Source organism: Girardinichthys multiradiatus, chromosome 11, assembly GCF_021462225.1.
Source record: "Girardinichthys multiradiatus isolate DD_20200921_A chromosome 11, DD_fGirMul_XY1, whole genome shotgun sequence".
Lineage (NCBI taxonomy): Eukaryota > Metazoa > Chordata > Actinopteri > Cyprinodontiformes > Goodeidae > Girardinichthys > Girardinichthys multiradiatus.
Genome location: NC_061804.1, coordinates 8617773 through 8644360, shown reverse-complemented (window position 1 = coordinate 8644360; position 26588 = coordinate 8617773). Strand labels below are relative to the sequence as shown.

The 26588-nt window shown below is 39.3% G+C and overlaps 1 long non-coding RNA gene across 1 annotated transcript in view; it reads left to right on the top strand.

Moving 5' to 3' along the window:
* Window positions 1-26588, top strand: part of LOC124876288 — a 49917-nt gene that overhangs the window by 3565 nt on the left and 19764 nt on the right. The window contains exon 3 of the long non-coding RNA XR_007040261.1: window positions 9300-9415. This is a non-coding gene — a long non-coding RNA (uncharacterized LOC124876288). The remainder of the gene's footprint in view (window positions 1-9299; window positions 9416-26588) is intronic.

The following is a 26588-nucleotide window of genomic DNA, read 5'->3' as shown; positions in this document are numbered from 1 at the left end:
ACAAAATTAAGATTGTGAAGAGGCCTAGTCAAAGCTTGGACTTGGATCCGAACAAGATATAGTGACATGACCTTAAATATGTGGCTCATACTGGAAAAACCCTCCAAAGTGGCTTTATTAAAAACAGTTTGGCAAAGAAGACCAAAAATCCTTTAGATTGATGTAAAAGTTTCAATTATTGCCTGATGGCAGTTGTACCCACCAAGGGTAGAACAACCAGTGATTAGGTTTAGTAAGCAATTACTTCCTACAGGGCCAGGTTGGTTTGGACAGCTTTTTTCCATCAATACATTTAATCATAGAAAATGACTGACTGACTGACATTTAATCATAATTTGACAATAGTTACCTTTGACTGAAATTTAAAATTGTTTGATGGTCTGAAAGCATTTAAGTGTGACAAAGATACCTGCACAAGGGCAAATAGTTTTTACGGCACAATACCATCTATGAAAGTACAACAAGCAGAGCCTTGACGCTGATGGGCTACAACATCAGCAAACATGACCAGGTGCTACTCCTGTAAACTAGGAAGAGAAAGCTAAGGCCACGATTTGAACAGGTTAACCATAAAAACTAAAAATCTGTATATATGTATATGTATATATATATATATATATACATACAGTACAGACCAAATGTTTGGACACACCTTCTCATTCAAAGAGTGTTCTTTATTTTCATGACTATGAATATTGTAGCTTCACATTGAAGGCATCAAAACTATGAATTAACACATGTAGAATTATATACTGAACAAAAAAGTGTGAAACAACTGAAAATATGTCTTATATTCTAGGTTCTTCAAAGTAGCCACCTTTTGCTTTGATTACTGCTCCACACAGTCTTGGCATTCTGTTGTTGAGCTTCAAGAAGTAGTCACCTGAAATGGTTTTCACTTCACATGTGTGCCCTGTCAGGTTAAGTGGGATTTCAAGCCTTATAAATGGGGTTGGGACCATCAGTTGTGTTGTGCAGGAGGTGGATACAGTACACAGCTGATAGTCCCACTGAATAGACTGTTAGAATTTGCATTATGGCAAGAAAAAAGTAGCTAAGTAAAGAAAAGCGAGTGGCCATCATTACTTTAAGAAATGAAGGTCAGTCAGTCCGAACAATTGGGAAAACTTTGAAAGTGTCCCCAAGTGCAGTCGCAAAAACCATCAAGCGCTACAAAGAAACTGGCTCACATGAGGACCGCCCCAGGAAAGGAAGACCAAGAGTCACCTCTGCTGCGGACAATAAGTTCATCTGAGTCACCAGCCTCAGAAATCGCAGGTTAACAGCAGCTCAGATTAGAGAACAGGTCAATGCCACACAGAGGTCTAGCAGCAGACACATCTCTAGAACAACTGTTAAGAGGAAACTGTGTGAATCAGGCCTTCATGGTAAAATAGCTGCTAGGAAACCACTGCTGAGGACAGGCAACAAGCAGAAGAGACTTGTTTGGGCTAAAGAACACAAGGAATGGACATTAGACCAGTGGAAATCTGTGCTTTGGTCTGATGAGTCCAAGTTTGAGATCTTTGGTTCCAACCACCGTGTCTTTGTGTGACGCAGAAGAGGTGAACGGATGGACTCTACATGCCTGGTTCCCACCGTGAAGCATGGAGGAGGAGGTGTGATGGTGTGGGGTTGCTTTGCTGGTGACACTGTTGGGGATTTATTCAAAATTGAAGGCATACTGAACCAGCATGGCTACCACAGCATCTTGCAGCGGCATGTTATTCCATCTGGTTTGTGTTTAGTTGGACCATCATTTATTTTTCAACAGGACAATGACCCCAAACACACCTCCAGGCTGTGTAAGGGCTATTTGACCAAGAAGGAGAGTGATGGGGTGCTGCGCCAGATGACCTGGCCTCCACAGTCACCGGACCTGAACACAATCGAGATGGTTTGGGGTGAGCTGGACCGCAGAGTGAAGGCAAAAGGGCCAACAAGTGCTAAGCATCTCTGGGAACTCCTTCAAGACTGTTGGAAAACCATTTCAGGTGACTACCTCTTGAAGCTCATCAACAGAATGCCAAGAGTGTGTCGAGCAGTAATCAAAGCAAAAGGTGGCTACTTTGAAGAACCTAGAATATAAGACATATTTTCAGTTGTTTCACACTTTTTTGTTCAGTATATAATTCCACACGTGTTAATTCATAGTTTTGATGCCTTCAGTGTGAAGCTACAATATTCATAGTCATGAAAATAAAGAAAACTCTTTGAATGAGAAGGTGTCCAAACTTTTGGTCTGTACTGTATATATATATAGGACTCCATATATATATACAGGTCCTTCTCAAAATATTAGCATATTGTGATAAAGTTCATTATTTTCCATAATGTCATGATGAAAATTTAACATTCATATATTTTAGATTCATTGCACACTAACTGAAATATTTCAGGTCTTTTATTGTCTTAATACGGATGATTTTGGCATACAGCTCATGAAAACCCAAAATTCCTATCTCACAAAATTAGCATATCATTAAAAGGGTCTCTAAACGAGCTATGAACCTAATCATCTGAATCAACGAGTTAACTCTAAACACCTGCAAAAGATTCCTGAGGCCTTTAAAACTCCCAGCCTGGTTCATCACTCAAAACCCCAATCATGGGTAAGACTGCCGACCTGACTGCTGTCCAGAAGGCCACTATTGACACCCTCAAGCAAGAGGGTAAGACACAGAAAGACATTTCTGAACGAATAGGCTGTTCCCAGAGTGCTGTATCAAGGCACCTCAGTGGGAAGTCTGTGGGAAGGAAAAAGTGTGGCAGAAAACGCTGCACAACGAGAAGAGGTGACCGGACCCTGAGGAAGATTGTGGAGAAGGGCCGATTCCAGACCTTGGGGGACCTGCGGAAGCAGTGAACTGAGTCTGGAGTAGAAACATCCAGAGCCACCGTGCACAGGCGTGTGCAGGAAATGGGCTACAGGTGCCGCATTCCCCAGGTCAAGCCACTTTTGAACCAGAAACAGCAGCTGAAGCGCCTGACCTGGGCTACAGAGAAGCAGCAGTTGCTCAGTGGTCCAAAGTACCTTTTTCGGATGAAAGCAAATTCTGCATGTCATTCGGAAATCAAGGTGCCAGAGTCTGGAGGAAGACTGGGGAGAAGGAAATGCCAAAATGCCAGAAGTCCAGTGTCAAGTACCCACAGTCAGTGATGGTCTGGGGTGCCGTGTCAGCTGCTGGTGTTGGTCCACTGTGTTTTATCAAGGGCAGGGTCAATGCAGCTAGCTATCAGGAGATTTTGGAGCACTTCATGCTTCCATCTGCTGAAAAGCTTTATGGAGATGAAGATTTCATTTTTCAGCACAACCTGGCACCTGCTCACAGTGCCAAAACCACTGGTAAATGGTTTACTGACCATGGTATCACTGTGCTCAATTGGCCTGCCAACTCTCCTGACCTGAACCCCATAGAGAATCTGTGGGATATTGTGAAGAAAACGTTGAGAGACTCAAGACCCGACACTCTGGATGAGCTAAAGGCCACTATCGAAGCATCCTGGGCCTCCATAAGACCTCAGCAGTGCCACAGGCTGATTGCCTCCATGCCACGCCACATTGAAGCAGTCATTTCTGCAAAAGGATTCCCGACCAAGTATTGAGTACATAACTGTACATGATTATTGGAAGGTTGACGTTTTTTGTATTAAAAACACTTTTCTTTTATTGGTCGGATGAAATACAGGTCCTTCTCAAAATATTAGCATATTGTGATAAAGTTAATTATTTTCCATAATGTAATGATGAAAATTTAACATTCATATATTTTAGATTCATTGCACACTAACTGAAATATTTCAGGTCTTTTATTGTCTTAATACGGATGATTTTGGCATACAGCTCATGAAAACCCAAAATTCCTATCTCACAAAATTAGCATATCATTAAAAGAGTCTCTAAACGAGCTATGAACCTAATCATCTGAATCAACGAGTTAACTCTAAACACCTGCAAAAGATTCCTGAGGCCTTTAAAACTCCCAGCCTGGTTCATCACTCAAAACCCCAATCATGGGTAAGACTGCCGACCTGACTGCTGTCCAGAAGGCCACTATTGACACCCTCAAGCAAGAGGGTAAGACACAGAAAGACATTTCTGAACGAATAGGCTGTTCCCAGAGTGCTGTATCAAGGCACCTCAGTGGGAAGTCTGTGGGAAGGAAAAAGTGTGGCAGAAAACGCTGCACAACGAGAAGAGGTGACCGGACCCTGAGGAAGATTGTGGAGAAGGGCCGATTCCAGACCTTGGGGGACCTGCGGAAGCAGTGGACTGAGTCTGAAGTAGAAACATCCAGAGCCACCATGCACAGGCGTGTGCAGGAAATGGGCTACAGGTGCCGCATTCCCCAGACCTGGGCTACAGAGAAGCAGCACTGGACTGTTGCTCAGTGGTCCAAAGTACTTTTTTCGGATGAAAGCAAATTCTGCATGTCATTCGGAAATCAAGGTGCTAGAGTCTGGAGGAAGACTGGGGAGAAGGAAATGCCAAAATGCCAGAAGTCCAGTGTCAAGTACCCACAGTCAGTGATGGTCTGGGGTGCCGTGTCAGCTGCTGGTGTTGGTCCACTGTGTTTTATCAAGGGCAGGGTCAATGCAGCTAGCTATCAGGAGATTTTGGAGCACTTCATGCTTCCATCTGCTGAAAAGCTTTATGGAGATGAAGATTTCATTTTTCAGCACGACCTGGCACCTGCTCATAGTGCCAAAACCACTGGTAAATGGTTTACTGACCATGGTATCACTGTGCTCAATTGGCCTGCCAACTCTCCTGACCTGAACCCCATAGAGAATCTGTGGGATATTGTGAAGAGAACGTTGAGAGACTCAAGACCCAACACTCTGGATGAGCTAAAGGCCGCTATCGAAGCATCCTGGGCCTCCATAAGACCTCAGCAGTGCCACAGGCTGATTGCCTCCATGCCATGCCGCATTGAAGCAGTCATTTCTGCCAAAGGATTCCCGACCAAGTATTGAGTGCATAACTGTACATGATTATTTGAAGGTTGACGTTTTTTGTATTAAAAACACTTTTCTTTTATTGGTCGGATGAAATATGCTAATTTTGTGAGATAGGAATTTTGGGTTTTTATGAGCTGTATGCCAAAATCATCCATATTAAGACAATAAAAGACCTGAAATATTTCAGTTAGTGTGCAATGAATCTAAAATATAGGAATGTTAAATTTTCATCATGACATTATGGAAAATAATGAACTTTATCACAATATGCTAATATTTTGAGAAGGACCTGTATATATATATATGGAGTCCTATATATATATAGGAGTCCAATGAGTCGATATCAGTTGCAACATTTAAATTATAGGACCAGAATCTGGTGCAAGCAATTGGAAGGCATGGATCCATTATGCATTGTATAAACAATTCATAAAGGGATACTGGTGTGAACAATATTTCACAAATATCACAAAGAAAGGCAGCTCTGAATGCAAAGAAAGGGTCCAACCCGGTACTAACAAGGTGTACCGAATGACCTGGCCAGCGACGGATGTATAAAAGCCTCAGGTTTCACTATGTGGCCAGTTTAAAATAACAACCTTTATTGAAATAATCAAATCCTTTAACCTCATTCAGAACAAACCGTGTAGAAAAGAACAGACAGCGAGAGCAGTTCTGTCTGCAGAGCGACATGGTCACTTTAACTCCTGCAATGATTTATCACATCCAACATATGATGAATGATTATAGCACTGCCAGGCAATTTGCTCACTGAGGATGACCTACTTTATCAGCAGGGACCGTGCATTGTTCAATATTAGTTACATCAGTAATGAATTAAGTATACTGAAAATATTTATTGGACTCCAAAGAGTTATTGCTGGGGTTGAATGCACCCACAGTCCATCACTGCAGCATGAGTTGGACTCTAACAGCCTAATAAGGAAGACACTGTGTTGTCTCCACAGTCCTCTTGGTTATTTATTTTAAAGCTGAAACTAAACAGCACGTATAGAGGAAAACAACATTCATTTTATTTTTCATTAAATCAGTTTGGTATGTGTTGGCTGTCCATTTCTTTCCCAAGTCTATTATTTATAGTGAAACTGAAAGTACTCTGATGGAGAATTTACCGATAAATTTAATCAAAGTGTATGAAGTAATGAAGACTCATATTAGCATTTTAGAGACCACACACTGTCAATGAATACCACACAAATAACAGAAAATACAAAAGTGGGAAAAATAACTTCATATTAAAATATCCACTTTAGACATACACGTCTTGATTCATAGCACCACAGAGAAACATGCAAACAGCATGGGGAAGGGGACGGGCTTGACCTCCCTGGGGTCTTGCTGCCAGGGTTGGTGCAGGTGCCAGGCAACCATTGGGCAGCCATGGGACTGGGCCCCAGGCTTGGTCTGCACAGTGGGAGATGGCAGCATGGCTGGGTAGGGGGCTTGGTACCCCATGTCTCACCCTGTGCCTCTTTGGCCTGGGGGATGCTTCTCATTGCTTCACTGATGACCTACCTCTGTGTGGGGTGTATGGGTATGGCTGCCCTGAGCTGCTGCAACATTTCACAGCCTTGTCCACCTGTCCTCTGCTTCTCTTGGGTGCTGAGTGTTGCAGGCTTTCTACCGTTCTCACCACTTTAACAGCTGTGTACCTCCAGGTGACAAACTTGTTCACATGCACCCACTCAACACACTCTTTCTACATATAAAGTCAACCTCACACACACACAGATTCACACATAGACACACAAAAACCAAATGGTTGAAGGATATACAACCATGGGTTCCTATTACATCATTGTGGCATAACTACTATGATGCTGGATGTAGGCGACCAGTTTCTCTAATGGTATGCCTAAAATGCACAGAACACATAAAAATAGGAAATACTTCAACCAGAACTTTCCATGTTTAAGAATATGGAATTATTAATTCTATATTCTTAAACATATTCATACCTTAAATTTTGAATCTCTTTGTTGTACGTGGGAAAAACAAATAGACTAAAATTCTTACGGTAGCTTGCAAGAAACCCACGACAAGGAGATGGAACCAGGACAGATGCACTAACTCTTAACCAGTAGACTTACTGTGTAGAATAAGTACATATGAAAGACAAACTGATAAACAGAAGACTAGAAAAGGTCTAAATGGAAGAAAATAGGGAAAAAATGTACCAGATACAGAAAGACTAGTGACACAGACATCCAAAAGACAAACAACCACACACACACACACACACACACACACACACACAAACCCATCCCTAAGGGCAATTTAGAGTCACCCATTAACTCAACAGACATGTTTTCAGGCTGTGGGAGGAAGCCAGAATACCCAGAGAGAACCAGTGAATGTACTGGAAGAATATGAAACGCCAGCCTGGGATTCCAACCCAGGACCTTCTTACTGCAAGGCACAATACTACCAACTGTGGTACTGTGCATCCATGGACTTGGTGAAAGTTTGAAATTGTGCAACTTGAGGGATCAGGTGGGAGATTTAAAAGCATTTGTTTTCAGGTCCCCTAAAAACAAAGGGCATTAGTTGAGTGAAGGCTTGGTATACATTGCAACAATAAGACTACCTGACTAATGTCAGGGAGCATGTCCTTTTTAGGTGCAGCAAGGTGCTGCAATTTGGGAAGATCTGAATATCATTGCTGTCTTCTCCAATAGATGCGTTCCTGCAGGCATCATTAAGCCTCACTGAGTTTCATCCACCACAATGGACCAGAGATAAAAAATTTCATGAGGTCATGATCCTCAGCTGGGTGACTTTTTAAATCTAGTTTTGAAGTTGTTCTACAGCTTCAAGTGGAGGAGTTCAAGTCTCTCTGGGTGGTGTCCAAGAGTAGAGGGTAGAGCAGGAGACTGTCTTCCATTCATAACTGAAATATGCTCAGATATTATTATGCTTAATATTTAGATCCCAATAATTTAAAGAATTTCAGCCACAGATTCTGGGCTTCTCTAGTTTTACTCTTCTTGACCTCACTAGCTTTTGGTTTGGTCAATCTGATTGTTATGAAGATGACACTCAGCTCCACCTACCCTCTAAGCTAACCACCAAACTACCGCCCTCTTACCTACCTGACCATTTATAGGACATCAAATCAATCGAACTGGGCTTCATAGCATTTCCTAAACTCAATGAAAATTTCCTCTTCTTCGCACCTCTTCTTCATCGTCATCATAGGATTCTTTGCCACTATCCATCCAGTCCGTCCAGTTATTTTAATCACTGCTACAATAACAATATCACATAATGTAGGTTATTAGCTACCACCTGTTTTTTTGCAAATTCGACAATAATGTAAGAAGAAGAAATGTATTTTATTTATAAGATTTGCATTGAAAAATGTTTATTATCTCCTGTACAGAAAAAGTTCTTCTAAGACATCCTCATTGTTCAGCTGGAGTCTTTCTGGGCTTCCTTCTATAGTCAGAGATTCATTATTTATGAAGTATAAATTATATAAAACATAACTTTAATACTCCTGATGGTTTCTCTCTGCAGTATGTTGTACACCCTGACCTACAAGACAGGCCAAACACTCTCTTCTTGTGTTTCTATAACCCTTCTCCTTTTCATCTAATGGCATTAATCTAATTTACCAAAGACTGGCTTTATTCTTTGTTTTAATTGAAAATGCCCCAATCGTGGCACATAATCCTGTGTCAGTCACCTAAATACGTCTCGTTGAACTGGATTAGATTACTTAATAAGGCTGGCTTTGATGGGTCTGCGGGTTTCTTTGTGAAGATAAAATTACAGATGAGATATTTACAAAAAGAACGTCGACGTGTTATTCAAGAGAACATAAAAATGTAAAGAAGATTCTTTCCAAAGAGGAAAAGCTTTTATTTAAAGCGGCTCATATAGATTTTTTACCTCTGTGGTATTTTATGTTGCTTCTTGGACGGGCCATAGTGCTTTAATTAGCCAAGATTTGCCTCAGTTGCCTTTGCTTTGTACAATAAAGCTTAAAGCAGTTTCTTTTGGTATAAAAGAGCCCCATGATCACTTGGCTCTGCACTTTCCAAACACTAACATATAAAATACAACTACTTACTTTGGTTTATGACTGCTTTTATATTTTGTACATATTGGAGTAACAGTGGATAAATGCTCATAGACAATGTTTCTGGAGACTTATGACGCTTGAGAAAATAAAGAAATAAACATCTTTCTAACTCTGAATGCATCGAATATTCATAAACTCATCGCACCAAGCTTTCATGTGGAAAACAAAAATGACAAGTGTGTTTCTTGCAGTTGAGGGTTTTTGTTTATCTTCATTTTTCCATTTTAAGGTCAAACACTCTTGCTGGTGATAAACATACCAGCAGAGAAGAAAGCCCTGAACCATCAGGGTCTTTCTGAGGGCTCGCCGTGGATGGACCCTGACAAGACTTCGACTCCCACTGAGGTTGTAAACCACATTTTCCCAGTTATTTAATGGAGGTTGCTCCTGTAAGGAGAGATTGTGCATGGTTGCTATGAGCTGTAAGAGAAACTCGAGCTGTAAAAAACCCTGTTAGTATATTATATATAATAATAGACAAGATGAGTAATAACAGTCTAACAGATTTTATAGACACAGCATTATTGTATTTGGATGATAAAAACAATTTATTTTCATCATTTGTTTGCCAGAAAATGTCAGATTTAGAGTAATATTTGTTGGCTATGATGGGAATTTCGCAAATGCATGACATTCAGGATGAGCTAGCGATGACTTCCAACATGACCTGAACACATCATGAGCTGAGCTCCGACTTCAAAGTGTTCCGACTTTCCCTGCCTGCTGTGAGGGTTGCAACACACCAAGAGCACATTTTCACTGTCGAAGAGCTACATTTGCATCCAGTTACACAGAGATCGCTGCATGACTGTCGGGAAAATATTTTTGAATTTTTAACATTATCCACATACAGCTGAGCTGTGGACGAAAGATGGAATATCAGACCTGTCCAAACTAGCACAGTGTAAAATAACTTTTATTGTTGTTCATAAAATCTCAAAACCTTAAAATGTTTTCTTTCTTATAAAGCCAATTTTAAAAACTGCATCAGCAGAACATGTCATATTGTTTTTACCGGATATATTACTTTATGTTATAGTAATATAATTCTGTTGGTTTTGAATGCCGTGCTTACTAGTTGTGAAAAAATTTGGACACCTCACAACAGCCCGTGTGCTTGTCTAACATATTTGAGTACATATTTATTAAAATTTTAACAACACTGACAAATTCAAGTAATATAAACAATAAAACTAAGGAGGAGACATTTGAGGTTTCCTTTAAAATGTTAAAAGATATATCTTGTGAGGAATAAATTAGGACACCCCCACATTTATACCCACTTAAAATGGATTTAAAAAATCAAGCACAGCCGTATCCAGTCAAGTCCACCTGATGAGAACTTCCTTATTCAGCATTTTGAAGGAAGTTCGCCCTGTTTAAACATCACACATTTAGCTTGGTGTGCTCCTGACTGTTGAAGTAAGAGTGAAAAAGATTTAAACATTGTTTGAGACCTTCAGAAAGAATATGGCAGCAGTTTATGAGTCTCGTAAGGCATTTGAAGACCATCCATTCCTCTCTATAAGTGTAGGACATTCAAAACAACTGCCACGCTGTAAACCCCAATTCGCTCACTCAACTCAAAATAATTTTGGAAACAGCTTGCACACAAAACCTTTGAGTACGGTAACATGAAAGTTATGAATGCAACCAACACAAATTAAATGTGTAATGTGACCCTTGTCTGACTGAGATTTCCGTCAGCTCAACACAGTTTTTTTCAGTCAAATGATAAAATAGTTTTTGTTTTACTAACATTGTATTCTTTTGAGCCGTTATATATAAATTTATTAACATCTCTTCAACACAAACACATTGATTTCACTAAACAGAATTCTTATAGTCAGCCTAACATTAATGTATTCAGTCTGCAACAAGTATTTTTTTTGTGTGCAATTAACAATATTTTGCTCTATGATGACACATTTGGGATTGTACCTTTGAACCAAATTGTTCATGTTGTTTAAGACATTTTATTGTGTACGTTAAGCTTAAAACGTTTTGGTTTTACAATGCAATCAAATCAGTGTTCTAGACACAAAAGAAAATGCTACAAAATAACTTTTTTTGTCATGCTTAATGTACTATTACAATTAAGTCAATCTTACACATTTAGTTGAACTTGTTTAGAGGATATTTTCTGCCATTTGGACCCATGTCTTTTTAGTGGTGTTACATAAAAACTATTCAATTGTTTTAAAAAGTTTTACAATTAATTTATGACCAATATATTTCATGCTTTCTACACTAAATATCTAATATTTACACCGGAACTATTAATGGTTTTTGAGGACACAAAATGTTTGTGTTTTTAACCTAAACTTTATTTAATGAAGTGTAAAAACTATTATAGGCAATTTAACAACTCCAATTCAAATGTATATACTCAAAACTTAATGTGAACTACTGTTCTGAACATACACCAACTACTAAAAGCATTATGTTAATACTGCTAGCAATTCACTTATCTAAAGTAACTCTTAAAACATTTTGGAAACACCTCAAAATTAAATATATATTACAGAAATGGACACATTAACAGTTCTATAGAAGGAAATAAATTGTTATATATCAGAACATTTAGTTGTTTATACAAACTCCCATGTTATCTCTACATTCTCACTACTAATCTATAATTATGTAATAAAAATAAAAATAAAACACTAGGCCACTAATTGTATCTATTTTATTTAGCAGACTGTAACAACAATATAACACCACAATGATGGAAATAAACAACAAACATAAATATCTGTGTGCTCTGCTTAACAAAAAGCTAAACAATAAAGATAAGTTTTTAATTATAACAAACTCAAAAAATAGAAAATATAGAAAAAAGAAAATGATGGCACAATATGGGACAAATCCCTAAGCGAAGGCGCTCAGGTTGACCAGCGCTAGTATTCTCTTTTTTTTTTTGGTAATTAAGAAAGTATGATTGTTTTGTGTATTAATTAGTCTAACCAAGGACAACTAAAAAAGGATGAGTCATTGCATTGACCAGGCTTGGGAGATAATTAAACTATTATGACCACCATTTTACACCAAAACATTTAGCAAAATCTGACTTTAATTAGTATAACAAAAAAATACTACCCGTTTGCATCTGATGTAATCAATACCCAGAATGCATTGTGCCATCCAAATTCTCTCCATCTTTTTCTTGGAAGCTAGCAACCAATTGGATACCAAACAGCCAATCAGGTTTACCTTCTCTGAGCCGGTGATTGACTGATTTTTGCGACACAATGTAAAGCTGCGACAAGCTGAGCGAGAGCAGAGTTAAAAGTAGACTCTCAGAGTTAGAGGTGAGCGAGCACGGAGAAGGAGCTGTGCACAGGCACTGAGTGGCAAGTGCAGAAATAGAGTTTAGCGAACAACTCATTTTTGTTAGCTCAAATGTATATTTTCTCTTCACAATACAATATGTGCTTTTACAAAAGTGTGCGCGCTAATGAATGTCACACATATTGGGCCATAGAAAATAAGACCCGTTTGTCTGAAACAATTACCCAACTTAAGCTGATCAGAACACACATGTACGGATACATAATGCCTACTGTGGGTCTTCATTAGTCTGCAACAGATGAACATTACTATCCACCAAGCCACATATCTGCTAAAATCTGCAGTCAATTTTTTCTCTGATGGACAAATTATGTAAAGTAACACTCAAACACTTCTTCCTTGCTTATTTAAACTTTGTTAGATCAAGGATCAACTGGATTGGTTAAGGTGTCTTGAAGACGTTTCGTCCCTCATCGGAAGAGCTTCTTTTGCCTGACTGAATGGTAGCTGTTTAGTTTTAATTAGGTACAAGTAACCATGATCCATCCAAACGGTTTGTTAGTGCTTCTGGCTGTTTTAACTAGTCATTGGAAAACCATAGGATCAGGTGGTCTGAATGACCATCAATTGCCAACTGTGAGCATTTACAAGAGTTTCTTTGTAAACAATAACTATGGAAACAAGGATTGTGTTGTTAAATGGGGGATAAGTGGGCCTTTTGTTTGTTGCTTTGTTACATTTCCCTAATATACAGATCTATACATCATGTTGGGAAAAGGAAACAACCTCTTCACAAACGCATGGCCCAACACAGAGGAGCAAGACTCAGCAGTTTACTTACATCTGAAACACAACTGAAACTTTTCTGAAAGCCACAAGATCCAGATGTTAGACAGGGAGGAAAGCTGGTTTGAAAGACACAATCTACACCCACAGTGAACAGCTTTCACTCAACAGAGGAGGTTTGTTGTCTTAAAGCACCTCAAAGAAATCTTAACCAGTCCAGTTGGCCTTGATTGAACTTTTGCTGTATAACCATGACCTGGGTCACTTATAACCTCAACAGACCTTTAATTCATTTGTGACACTGCCTTTGTACATTAGAGCTTATTTTTTTAAAGACAGTGTCTTTGGTTTGGGTTTTTCGCCATCTACATTCAGGAGGACTTTCTTAATAAACTCAAATGTGTAGGTCATTGCTTTTAGGTATTCAGCCTGGATAACATTTAGCATTTAGTTCCTTGCAAAACAACCTGCTCCTGGAGAAAGACCTTGACTTCTTGAGGATGGAATGGCACCGTGTTCATATCCTCGCTGTCACCAATAATGGACACAATGGCAGCAGATCTCTTAATGGTAGGCCCTTGGTCTTCACCCTCCTGAAAAATATTATACATTTACAATTACATTTGATGAAATAATCTTAGTCTCTAATGGATGTCATCTGATCTTTATGTGTTTATCAGCTCACAAGTCTGTCACAGAAAAAAATATTTGTGTTCTAGACATTATTTCATTGTTTTGTGTTACTAAAGTATCAGTAGAGTGTCCATAACTAAACATTAGTCATAAAAATAAAAGCCAAATAAACGTGTTTTTTAGTTTTCTGAGCTATCAGAATATCCAAAAGGACCCAAACATATAGATGGGAAGAGCATTATGCAAACCTCCTGTGAAAATCTCTAGTGATAGCTGTGATGAAATAAAGCCTTGTCAGAACCATTTTTAAAACACATTTTTAATAGCAACACTCATTGAACTCTTTTATATCACAAATTTACATAGAGTAAAACTTATTTGATCTTGTTAATCTCTGAATTTCATTGTCTTTGTTCAAATGATTTTATCTTAAATCGTCAAATACAGTTAGGCTTGTGTGTGGCTCATTATAACAATTCAAAATTTGTAGACCATTCACATTTCAATCTAAAAAAAGAAATCCCCCATACATCCCAGAGAGCTGGAATGTTTTCAGAACATCCACTGATGTGACAAAAGTTTGCTTCAGTTCAACTTATGAACAATTCAGAAGTCAGTCATTCAATCTAGATCTACTCAAGTCTTTGTTCAAATGTTACCAAAACCAACTAAAATTCTCTATATGGTAGATTTAGTGTGTCAAAGGATTTTCAGAAAGGGTTAATCTGCAGTTAAATTTTAATATCTTGTTATGGTTTGTACAATATGCACAACATTTTCTTTTTAATTCTGTGTTGCTTCGAACATGAAAACAATACTTGATAATCCACTCAAAATCAGCGTCACTGTTCGATCCTAATCATTGCCACTTGAAGTTTACTTACATTGTGCATTTGCACTAACCTGTACGAAAAGGTTTTTTGGGTTTCATGCATTTTCAGATAAATGCTAATCCTACTATTGCTTGTTCAAGTAAATAGTATATTAGCTCACCTTACAGGTGTAGAAGAGCTCTGTGTCATCTTGAAGATGCAGTGGTAGACACCGAAGAGATGCAACCCGGTCAACACTGATGTTTTGTGTTTGCTGTAGTGAAAAACATGGAAAAGACAACGAAATGCTAAAATACCAACCCTTTTTAAAAAACCTTTCTACATATCTATACACAGTATGTGACAGAATGAAGTAGACCCCTGCCATTTTTGGAAATATTTGGTTTGATCTTTTCATGCAACACTACTAAAAAAGTGACACTTTACATAATAGCAAACTAGTGAATGTACAGCTTGTATAACAGTACTGTCCCCTCAAAATAACAACACACAGACATTAATCTTCAAATCGCTGGCAAGTAAAGTGTTAATGTTACAAGGTCTCAGTTGTGAATGGGGAGCAGGTGTGTTATATTTAGTGTCATCGCCCTCACACTCCCTCATACTGGTCACTGGAAGTTCAACATGGCACCTCGTGCCACAGAACTCGGAGGATCTGAAAAAAAAGAAGAAAAAAAAAGAATTGTTGCTCTAGATAAAGAACACACCGCATCAAATTGATCTGCATGGCTGTTGTCCCAGAAAGAAGCCTCTCCTTTGCAGACTAAGGACATGGATTACTAGAACCATGTCATGTGGTCTGATGAGACAGATAAACTTATTTACTTCAGATGGTGTCAAGCGTGTGTGGTGGCAACTAGGTGAGGAGTACAAAGACAAGTGCATCTTGCCTATAGTAAAGCAGGAGCTGCATGAGTGCCTCTGTCACAGGGGAGCTGCAGTTCATTTAGGGAACCATGAATGCCAACATGTACTGTGACATACTGCGGCAAAACAGGATCCCTTACATTTGGAGACTGGGCCGCAGGGCAGTATTTCAACATGATAACGATCCCAAACACACCTCCACAGCCTTGCTCAAGAAGCTGAGGGTAAAGGTGATGGACTGGCCAAGCATGTTTCCAGATCTAAAGCCTATTGAGCATCTGTGGGGCATCCTCAAATGGAAATGGAAGGCATGCAAGGTCCCCAACCCTCCACCAGCTCTGTTATGTAGGTATGGAGAATTGCAATTATTAGGATCTACTTAATACTTGACAAAGATTTACCTCAGAGTATGTCTTTAACATTGATGAGATCTTCTGGGATAAAGCCAGCAAACTGTTTGTGTGACTGTCCAATGAAGCATACAGTTCAGTCTTTAGCTTCTGGTTGGTGATTCGCTGATATTCTGTACAGATCTAATGAAAACAAAGTGGCCTCAATCATTCCCTCTTTAAATCAAAAACATATAATTTAAATGAACACACACATTATGTAGTGCTCGAGACCGGTTTTGGCCCGAGACCAGTTTTTGAAGCTCTGAGACGGATTTAAATAATGTGAATAAGCACATTATGACAAGTAAACTGAATTCAACCATGTTCTACAGCTTTATGTACCTGCTGTTCCAGGAGAAGAGCTGTCCATCTTTCTTGTAGATGCTGCACAGAAGGACTTGAATTTACAATCTCAAGCCTTCTTGCAGCAAAGGTCTTGCTCATGTTCATACCTGTCACTGTGAAATCAATGTCTTCATCCATTTTGTTCAACATGTCCAATCTGAAGACTTCCAAAGTATCCAGTGTTTCCCCCTTAGGAAGCTGTGGCAGATAATTAACTTCTGCACGTCTAGGCCGCTTAAGGGAAGCATGTGGTGAAGCTGCATCAGGATTGGCTCTGCTCCTCCTACCACTGTTTACTTTGACCTCTGGGCATCCAGATTTGCACAGGTTGTGTCTGTAATTTTTTATTTTGTTTAAAAGGCTGTGCTTCCAGCCATTTTTGGAACCAGTTTCCTCTAAACATAGATGTTTTTCCACCACTACTGTAAAAAAATCCTAGCTGAAACAGTGAAGACAGTAGTTCAGAGAAGCTGTTGCAATGGTCGCTTGCACTTCTACCACTTAATTTTTTGGACCACTGCAAAAGCTAAATGGATTGTTTGGTGTGTTTCATCATCCGTATGATGTAAAGGCAGGGAGAGAATGACTGAGCCAGTGAAAACCAAAAAGTACCTGATGATCATTATGCACTCAAACAAATGTGACCATGTGTAGTTTTAACTACCACAGTCAAAACATTGTCACATATGTGACGCAGACCATGTCTACTCTAACATAGTCTTTAAATATAATGTTCAGGAAGCGAAACACTCTGATGTAACTGCTTCACTTACCATTAGATTGTGCATGCTCAATCTGGGAAGCAGTTTATCTTTCTAATGGACGAAGGGTGAAAACACGTTCAGTCCTTTCTGCGAAGAAAGAAAAAGTGCACTTAAAAAACTTATGTATGTCAGCCAATTGAAAAGTAGTTACAGCCCCTAATGTGCAGTATGTCTTTCAAAATACACCTGACTATTTTATTTAACAAAAACTCATTATGGTTTAATACTTTTGTGTGTGGATTTACAATTCTTAAAATGTGTTTCAAATAAGATTTACTTTGACTGACATCACATAGTCCACATTTGACAGGTTTAGGTACAATGTGTTTTAATTGTACCTGGTCCGATTTAAAACTGACATCTCCCTTTGTTGCATTTTGAATAATACCGTAAGGCTGTAAAAAAAAAAAAAAAATTCAAGCGAGGTTTAGATAACATCAATGCTATGCAATTTAAGGTTTCTTAAACCTTACCCAGTGAAACACACTAACAAAATAAATGTAATTAGGTAACATCAGGCAATAACATCTAAACCATTAAGCCTTCAGGCATTTTGGTTTAAACAGTAAACAAATACAACATTTATTGTCACAAAAACAGCAAAGGTGTAACTTTAATGTTATTTGTATTTAACTTAATGATATAGAAGCATGGTTTGCATGAATTGTGTCCACCTCCAAAAACTGTTTAAATACAATATAATATTATCTATGGGGTTCATTAATAGTGATACATTACTCTGCATAACGTTATACATTTTGTGAATGTTTAGAGTCATGAATGGTTCTTTAGACTGAGTAAAAGTAGCATTTCTGAAGTTTCAACCAAAATATGAGGTAATTAATGTGTAGTCTACAGTAAGGTGTCTAATACCGATGTGGATGCATTATGAAGCAGAGCAAACATTGTAACGTTAAGCCTGCAGAGAGTTGCAGCCACCTATATTAGTCACCTCCTGGCATGGCTGCCATTCTCAGCAGGCATGCAAAACGCTGCCTAAGTGTTCACACAAACAGTATCTGTAACTTATACGTTCTTTTAAATTCGTGTTGTTGAAAGCTACAGCACAGCACGCATGTTTCTCACGTTAACGTTACATGGTTCACGTGCCCTTATATTGTTTCTTGCTAACATTAGCGGGCTCAAGAGCCCGAATTACCTTATTGTAGCGTTACGTACTCATTTGCACAACATAACGTTACCGTTTAAAAAATAATTAACAGTAGCGTGTCTTGTAGTTTTTAACAGTCTCGTCGGTCTAACGTTATGTCAAGTTTAAACTTAACGTTACTTTCAAGGGTCAACGGGACGTTTACGTTCACTTGCTAGCTCACCACTTCTGACAACACATATTCGCCAGTTGTCTCGTCAAACGAAACTAACGTTAGTTTATAGTCAAGAACCTTAGTTTAGCCCATAGGTTTAGCCACGAAGAATAACCAAATACATTATTTTGTGACCTTACCGTCGGGACTCTCTTCACATCCACAGTAGATGTTTGAGTCGAATGAGTTCAATCTCTCAACACACGATAGTGTTCAACTAGCTTTGATTGGCTGTCAGCGGCAGGGTCAGACCAATCGTCATCAGACTCCTCTGTTACCTATTGGTGCCCGCCTGAAAATTGAACTTTAGATAAATGCGCGGGATTTCTTTCAAAATAACCTTTTTCTTTCATACGTTTATGCTATTTCCCTTTACTATAACTATTACCAAAAAATAAATAAATAAGCCATAACATTATAAACACTGACAGGTGAAGTGAATTACACTGATAATCTTGTTATCAGAATCCAATTGGCAGCAAAAGAGAAACCTTTTGTTTTTCATGCAGACAGTATTCCTGAAATTGCAGCCAGAGGGCCACTGGAGGGATCCTGGCAATTCAAGAAAGCCTTGCTAAAGACCTGCCTATTAAATGTCTTAAAGTGACTCCTCACTGAAATCTACCAAGTCTGTTTCCAAACCACACAGTAATACAGAAATTAAACAAAATTTATGATGTCATTATCTCAGTTTAAACATTAAAATAATTTATATCTCAGAATGAAAAGTCTTTGAGGAAAGTTTTTAGCAGTAGCATCAACATGGGGATCAAAGCAGTCTGACAATATCCAAATATTTGAAGTTATCCACTGTCAACACCTTTTAAATTGTTGGTTTTGGGCTAGATTGTGACTTAGAATTTTATTTTTCAGTTTTGTTTTTGATACAGTGATGTGCATTAACACTCATAACGCTAGGCCACAAAGTCATCCCCTTAGGCAATGATCCTGTTCCTCCTCTTTCAGAAGGCTAACAGGAATCATCAGGACACTTAAGATGTTGTCTGTTTTTATACTTACTGAGTTACTGTCCACTGTGCGGCGGCCTTAAGGTAAGATTCTAAACATTTTATGTGCAGGGTGTGTGGGGTCTGCAGAGATTTTAGCAGCTCTTTTCCTGACCCTGGACCTGTATAAGTAAATACTGGATGGAGAGAAGGTCAGACCTGATTATTCGTTGCAGTCCGGACCTGTCCTGTTTTGTGGATGAGCCAAACCACACTGAGATGGATGAAGACAGGACAGATTGAATGATGGCAGTGTAGAAGATGACCAGCAGCTCCTTTGGAAGGTTGAACTTCTTGAGTTGCCCCAGGAAGTACAGTCTCTGCTGGGCCTTCTTTCGAACAGTGTCTATGTGTGAAGACCATATCAGGTCAGGTGGTGCCTAGGAACCTGAAGAGGTCCACAGCAGACACAGTGTTGTTGAGGATGGTGAGGGGTGTGTGTGGGTCTTAGGATGAACTCAAACAAAGAAGATAATTTTACTAGTTTACTAGTTTTAACATAAAACTTTTAAATTGTATTGTTGTTAATATCACTGCACACATGGGATTTGTTTCTACTGAAAAGGTTTAAGTTACACAAACAAAGAAATGGAAGTTGTACTCTTCCATTAAATTTAACGTTGGTGTGGCAGATCTTTAATACAATATGTGTACTAAAAAATAATAAGTTGGAAAAAGACAACACATGAAACTGTCATTTTTATGTTAAGACAGTAAATATTTTTTGTGTTCAGCATAACACTCAAACTCTTGTAGTAATCATATGTTTTTGTTATGTTCAGTGAACATTATTTCTTCCCATTCTTTAACAGTAAAATTATTACTTGTCACATGAACGTCAAAACATTCAGTTCATATAATTACAACATTTTTATTTGTTAATTCAACTAGAAAACTATATGCTAAGTGCACAGTCTTTCTGATGTTATTTGGCCAAAAACTAATTAGGGTATCTTGCCTTAAAATCTTATAGTAAAACTGACTCAAAAATCCTAAATTGTTGACTTAACACAAAAAAATTATGTCAACTTCACAAGAGATGGGTATTTGAGTCAAGTAAACATAAAATATTTATGTCACGTTGACAGTCTTGAAAATTTGTGTTGACTTCACAATAAAATTTTATGTCATGGATGGATTGGGGTTTACAGTGCAACATGCCCAAGTCTGGCTGTCCAAGCAAGACCATCCAAAACGCAGACAGGAAGATACTAAAAAAAAGTCCTAAAATATTAAAATCCTATCAAAGAAGCCACATCAGGCTCTTGCTACTGTTGATATAAAGGTTAATGACTCTACAATCAGAAAGATACTTCACAAGTTAACTATGCATGGGAGTTGTGCAAGAAAGGCTCTCTCAGAAAAACATAATGTTTGCCAGAGAGAACGTAGGCAAAGACCAGGACCTCTGGAATAATATTCTGTGGACAGATGAGTCCAAAACTGATTTATTTGGATGCTAGAACAGTGGACATGTTTGGCATAAACCAAATACAGCATTTTGGGAAAAGAACCTCATACCAACTATAAAGCATAGTGGTGCAAGTGTCATGGTTTGGGTATCTTGCAAGGACCTATCAAGCTCACCATCATAGAATGGATGCAGTGGATGGAGGAGGATTTAGTTTTATCTGAAAAGCCCTTTTTTGTTTATACATTTTGTTTATTAAGTGAAACAAGGTACATTTCTGTTTGATTGCAAATAAATCACTTTCTTTACATATACTTTTTAAATTTGACTGTACATCTCAGCCATCTTTAGCTAAACCCTAAAAACTGTTAAAACAAAATATCTCAATCAATGCAAGCAGGAGCTAGCCAAATAACTGCTTTAGATCTTTCGGCAAAGCGTTTGACTGGCTGCTGATTTTTGGGAGTGGAAAAACAAATTTCCCAGAATTCCCAGAATCCTTCACAATAACGAGGCTGGAGTTTCTCCTGCATTTCCGAAGCTAAACCAGCACCAGCGCTTGTTTAGCACCAGCTCCAGTTAGCTGGCTCTACCTTTGCCCTGGTTCAATAATGAAAACACTTTGGCAGAACAATTGACAAAGACTCAATATGTGGTGCTTCCAGCAAAAATTCTAAGAATGGAGAAGAAATGGGATTTAAGTGAATTTGAAGGAGGCGGATGAACTGGTCTGAGTATTTTAGAAAATGTTGATCTACTGGGGGTTTTCACACAACAGTCTCTCTGGTTTAAAGAAAATATTCAGAAAAAGAGAAAATTTCCAGTGAGCAGCAGTTGTGTGGACAATGGCTTGTCAGAGAAGAATATGTAGACTAGTTTGAGATGATATAAAAGTTAGCAGCAGCTAAAATTATCACTCACAAATATGTAAAAGCTTGAAGTAGATGGGGCTACAACAGCAGAAAACCACACCTGGTGTCACACCTGTCAGCTAAGAACAGCAAACTGAGGCTGCTGTTCACACAGGTTCACCAACATTTGACAAAACTAGCTTGAAAAAATGTTCCCTGGTCAAGTTCAGCTTCAGCATTTCAACAAGAAAGCATCCATCCTGCCTTATATCAATGGTGGTGGGTGTGTAATGGTCAGTCAGTCAGTCAGTCATTTTCTACCGCTTATTCCATAGTGGGTCGCGGGGAAGCTGGTGCCTATCTCCAGCAGTCTATGGGCGAGAGGCGGGGTACACCCTGGACAGGTCGCCAGTCCATCGCAGGGCAACACACAAACAACCATGCACACACTCATTCATACACCTAAGGGCAATTTAGAGTTACCAATTAACCTAACAGGCATGTCTTTGGACTGTGGGAGGAAGCCGGAGTACCCGGTGAGAACCCACGGTGTGTAATGGTATGAATGGATATTTTTGTGGCATACTTTGGGCCCCTCAGGACTAACTGACCATTATTTAAATGCCACAGGGTACCTTAGTATTGTTGCTAACCATGCCCATCTTTTTGTGATATGTTTCTCCAACTTTACACACAAAGTTCAACTCGACCTGGTTTAACGATAATGGGTTTACCGAACTCCAAAGACCTTCGAGTCAATTTGGACAAAAATCTCTGAGGATTGCTCCAACACCTTCTTGAAATTATGCCAAGAAGAAAAAGTTCTAAATGCAAAACAGAGTCCAACCAGGTACTAATAAGGTGCATCTAATAATGTGGCCAGGGAGAGTGCCATCTTTAATGAAGGAACTCTTACCCAACACCTGGTACCTGCTTGTTTCTCACAGTTGCTATCAAAGTCTAAGCAGACTCTTTTAGTTTTGCTGCTTGTTAAATCTGTGGTATCCACCAGTGGGTCCAGGTCAACACTGGGACATAGACCAACAACACTGTGGTTTCAACTCAACACACCTAAGCAACAAAGACACACTAGATCAAGGGTGCCCTAGTCCAGTCCTCGAGAGCAACTATCCTGCAATGTTCAGATGATCTCTTCTCCAACACACCTGAATCAAATGGCTGAATTCCCTCATCAGCAGAGGCCTAGTAACGAGACATTCATTTGATTCAGGTGGAGAAGAGATGCACCTAAACGTTGCAGGATAGTTGCACTCGAGGACTTGACTCAGGCACCAGTGCACTAGATTATCCAGAACTAGGCTTATAACAAATACCCCAAGCATACCTTGAACAGCGTTCAGACAGAAAGTAGATCACCAGTAAGAAAAACCCTCACAGTCTCTGAGGACTGTTGCAAACAGACAACTTATCATGGGAATCCTTTCCCAAAGTTAAGCTCATCTTCCCTTCAGCTTTCAACAGTACAAATATGGCAAAGCTGAGAGCACAACATGCTGACAAAGGCATACCTTGAGCCTTGATGAAACTTTAAAAAGCTGTCTTTCTCAACATGATGAATAACGACTTTGCTGTCCTTTTTGACAAGGCTATTTTGTTATAGAAAAAAGAAATTCCTTCTAGTCCAGGAGGGGGAAAAGGATGAAAATGCTGAATTTATGCAGGCAGCAAAGTAGCAGGAGGACACAAGAGGTTTTGCGAGTGCTCACTTAATCTACAAGTTGTAATGCATTTAAAGCTGTGAAAAAAATGTATCCAGTCCAGTGTGCAACACAGCTGCATCAAAGTTCCTGAATCTAAATTCATTTATTCTTGAAGTAGATGGGGCTACCTGGTGTCACATCTGTCAGCTAAGAACAGCAAACTGAGGTTGCTATTCACACAGGTTCACCAACATTTGACAAAACTAGATTGAAAAAATGTTCCCTGGTCAGGTTCAGCTTCAGCATTTCATCATGAAAGCATCCATCTTGCCTTATATCAATGGTGGTTGTTTTGTAATGGTATGGATGGATATTTTCATGGCATACTTTGGGCCCCTCAGGACCAACTGACCATTATTTAAATGCCACACGGTATCTTAGCATTGTTGCTAACCATGTCCATCCTGAATCTAAATTCATTTAATCTTGAATTTCCATCCATACTGCATCTAAAATGAATGTAAGGAAATCTCTCCACAAATGAAATGGTAAATGGATTGAACTTATGTAGTGCCTTTCCAGTCATACTGACCACTCAAAGTGCTTTACACTAGAGCCACATTCACCCAGCATTCATACACCGATACCCAGATTGGTAGGCAATTTGAGGTTAAGTGCCTTGCCCAGGGGCACATGGACATGTGGCAGGAGGAAGCTGAAATCGAACCCACAGGCCACAGTCGCCTCCACAACCTTCAATAAGGGGTGTCCACATTCTTTCAGAAACTAATGCAGTATGCACGCAACAACCTTTTATGCAAGTAAAAAGCCTTTATGACTTTAGTTAAATTTTGTTCTAGTGGGATTTGAAATGTAATTCCTCATCTACTATATGGAATCAGAATTCAGTTTCAATTCAGTTTATTTATTTAGCGCCAATTCACAACACATGTCGTCTCAAGACACTTCACAAACGTCAGGCACATACGTTCCAATTAATCCTAATCATTGAACAGTGCAGTCAGATTCAGTTATTTATTCAAACTGGACAAAACGTTTTTCTGTCTAAGGAAACCCAGCAGATTGCATCCAGTCAGTGACTTGCAGCATTCCCTCCTCCCGGATGAGCATGGAGAGACAGTGGACAGTCACTGGCGTTGACTTTACAGCAATCCCTCATACTGAGCATGCATGTAGCGACAGTGGAGAGGAAAAACTCCCTTTTAACAGGAAGAAACCTCCAGCAGAACCAGGCTCAGTGTGACCGGCCATCTGCAACGACCGACTGGGGATTTGAGAGAACAGAGCAGAGACACAAAGAGAACAAAGAAGCACTGATTCAGGAGTCCTTTCTATGGGAAGGAAAAGTAAATGTTAATGGATGTAGCTCCTTTAGTCGTTTCACCTAGAAAGAAAGAACAGATAAACTCTGAGCCAGTTTTCAAGGTTAGAGTCTGAAAGAGAGCACATATAGTTAGTTACAGTAAAAGCTCAGTCAATCGCCATGTCTAGGAGAGAAAAAAGGTTAAACACTAAAAGACAGGGCCATGTGGATCATCTGTAGAAGGTGAGCATTAAGTTGTTGCCAGCAGAAGCTTGGATGATGCCCCTTTCCAGAAAGGTGTCACAGGTAGACACAGAGTCAGGCCAGGTGTAGCTTCTAGGAAGAGAATAGAGAGAACAAAATTAAAAGCTGAAATAACAGCAAATAATGCAAAATTGGAGAGTAGTGTGAGAATGTAGCGAAGAGGGTGAAAGTGGTCGTTATATCCTCCAGCAGCCTGAGCCTATAGCAGCATAACTACAGCGATAGAGTGGCTTAGGTTATCCTGAGCTAACAATAAGCTTTATCATGTTCGGGCTACCGCACCCTGCTGGCGATCAGACGACTCGTAGCCCCTCCGGTACTTTGGAACCCCGGAAGCGATCACACACTCTATCTAACTCTGACTCTTAAAGGAAAGACTCTCAACCAGTTTCTAACTTTTATCTCCTTTAATCTAAATTAAGGCAGAGGAATGATTACAGAGATCAGAGTTGAGGCTCCCGTCTCGGACCGCCGCCGTCTGTGTAAGGATGACGAAGAGCCTCGATAGAAGGTCACATATAGTTGTTATATCTGGCACTCCAATGCAGTGGATGAGCTCTCCCTCAGTGATTATCAGTAGACTATGTGTCACCATTGTGGTGTCTATCTGTTAGATTGTGTAGTGGGGGGTGTCCATACTTATTCTAAGTGTGCTGTAAGTTTCTAATAAACCCAGTTATACCGGCTGCTCAACTATCTACCCCAGAGCCCCAGCTTCAGGTCATTCATGACAAACCTTGGGCCATTTATCCTTGTACTGTATGTCTATGAGCTTCTTATCCTATTGTAACAAAACGGAAACGTTAGAACTTATACTTTACTTCACTATTGTATAAAAGGGAAAAACAGCTATGAGTCATTAATAAAGGTTATTCCTAACAATCAAAACGGAAAGTTTTAAGCCTGGTCTTAAAAGTAGACAGTTTTTCCATTTAGAGCCCACTGATGGTCATTGTTATACTAAAAACCACAACGATTGGGATACCTCTCTGTCAGACTGACCATAACCATTGGAAAAGAGAAGGGGTCATACAGGTAGCAGAAATGGAGGGTGTGTTTGGACCTCAACCATAACTGAGCCGGTTTAGGCTAAACATGACTCCCCCTTACTCCATCCAACAGGGAGGGAAGAAGACGGAGGTAAAAAAACAAGGAAGATAGCTCAGGATATCCTAAGTCACTCTAACTATAAGCTTTATCAAAAAGGAAAGTTTTAAGCCTAGCCTTAAAAGTAGACAGGGTGTCTGCCTCACGGACTAAAGCTGGGAGCTGGTTCCACAGGAGAGGAGCCTGATAACTAAAGGATCTGCCTCCCATTCTACTTCTAGAGACTCTAGGAACCACCAGTAAACCTGCAGTCTGAGAACGAAGTGCTCTGTTAGGAACATGTGGAACAATCAGATCTCTGATGTATGATGGAGCTAGATCATTAAGGGCTTTATATGTGAGGAGGAGAATTTTAAATTCTATTCTGGATTTAACAGGGAGCCAATGAAAGGAAGCTAAAATAGGGGAAATATGATCTCTCTTTTTAATCAGAATCAGCTTTATTGCCAAGTGTGCACAGAAAGAATGAATTTGACACTTTGCTCTTAATGATAAAGAATATCTTTTTAAATGTACATGAATACATAATTGACTTTACAATAGAATATAATGTGAGGTCAGTCCCAGTATGCATTGTGTTGTTCTGGAACTCTGGCTGTCAAGGGTTCATCAGAGAAACAGCCTGAGGGAAGAAACTGTCTCTGTGGCGGCCGGTTT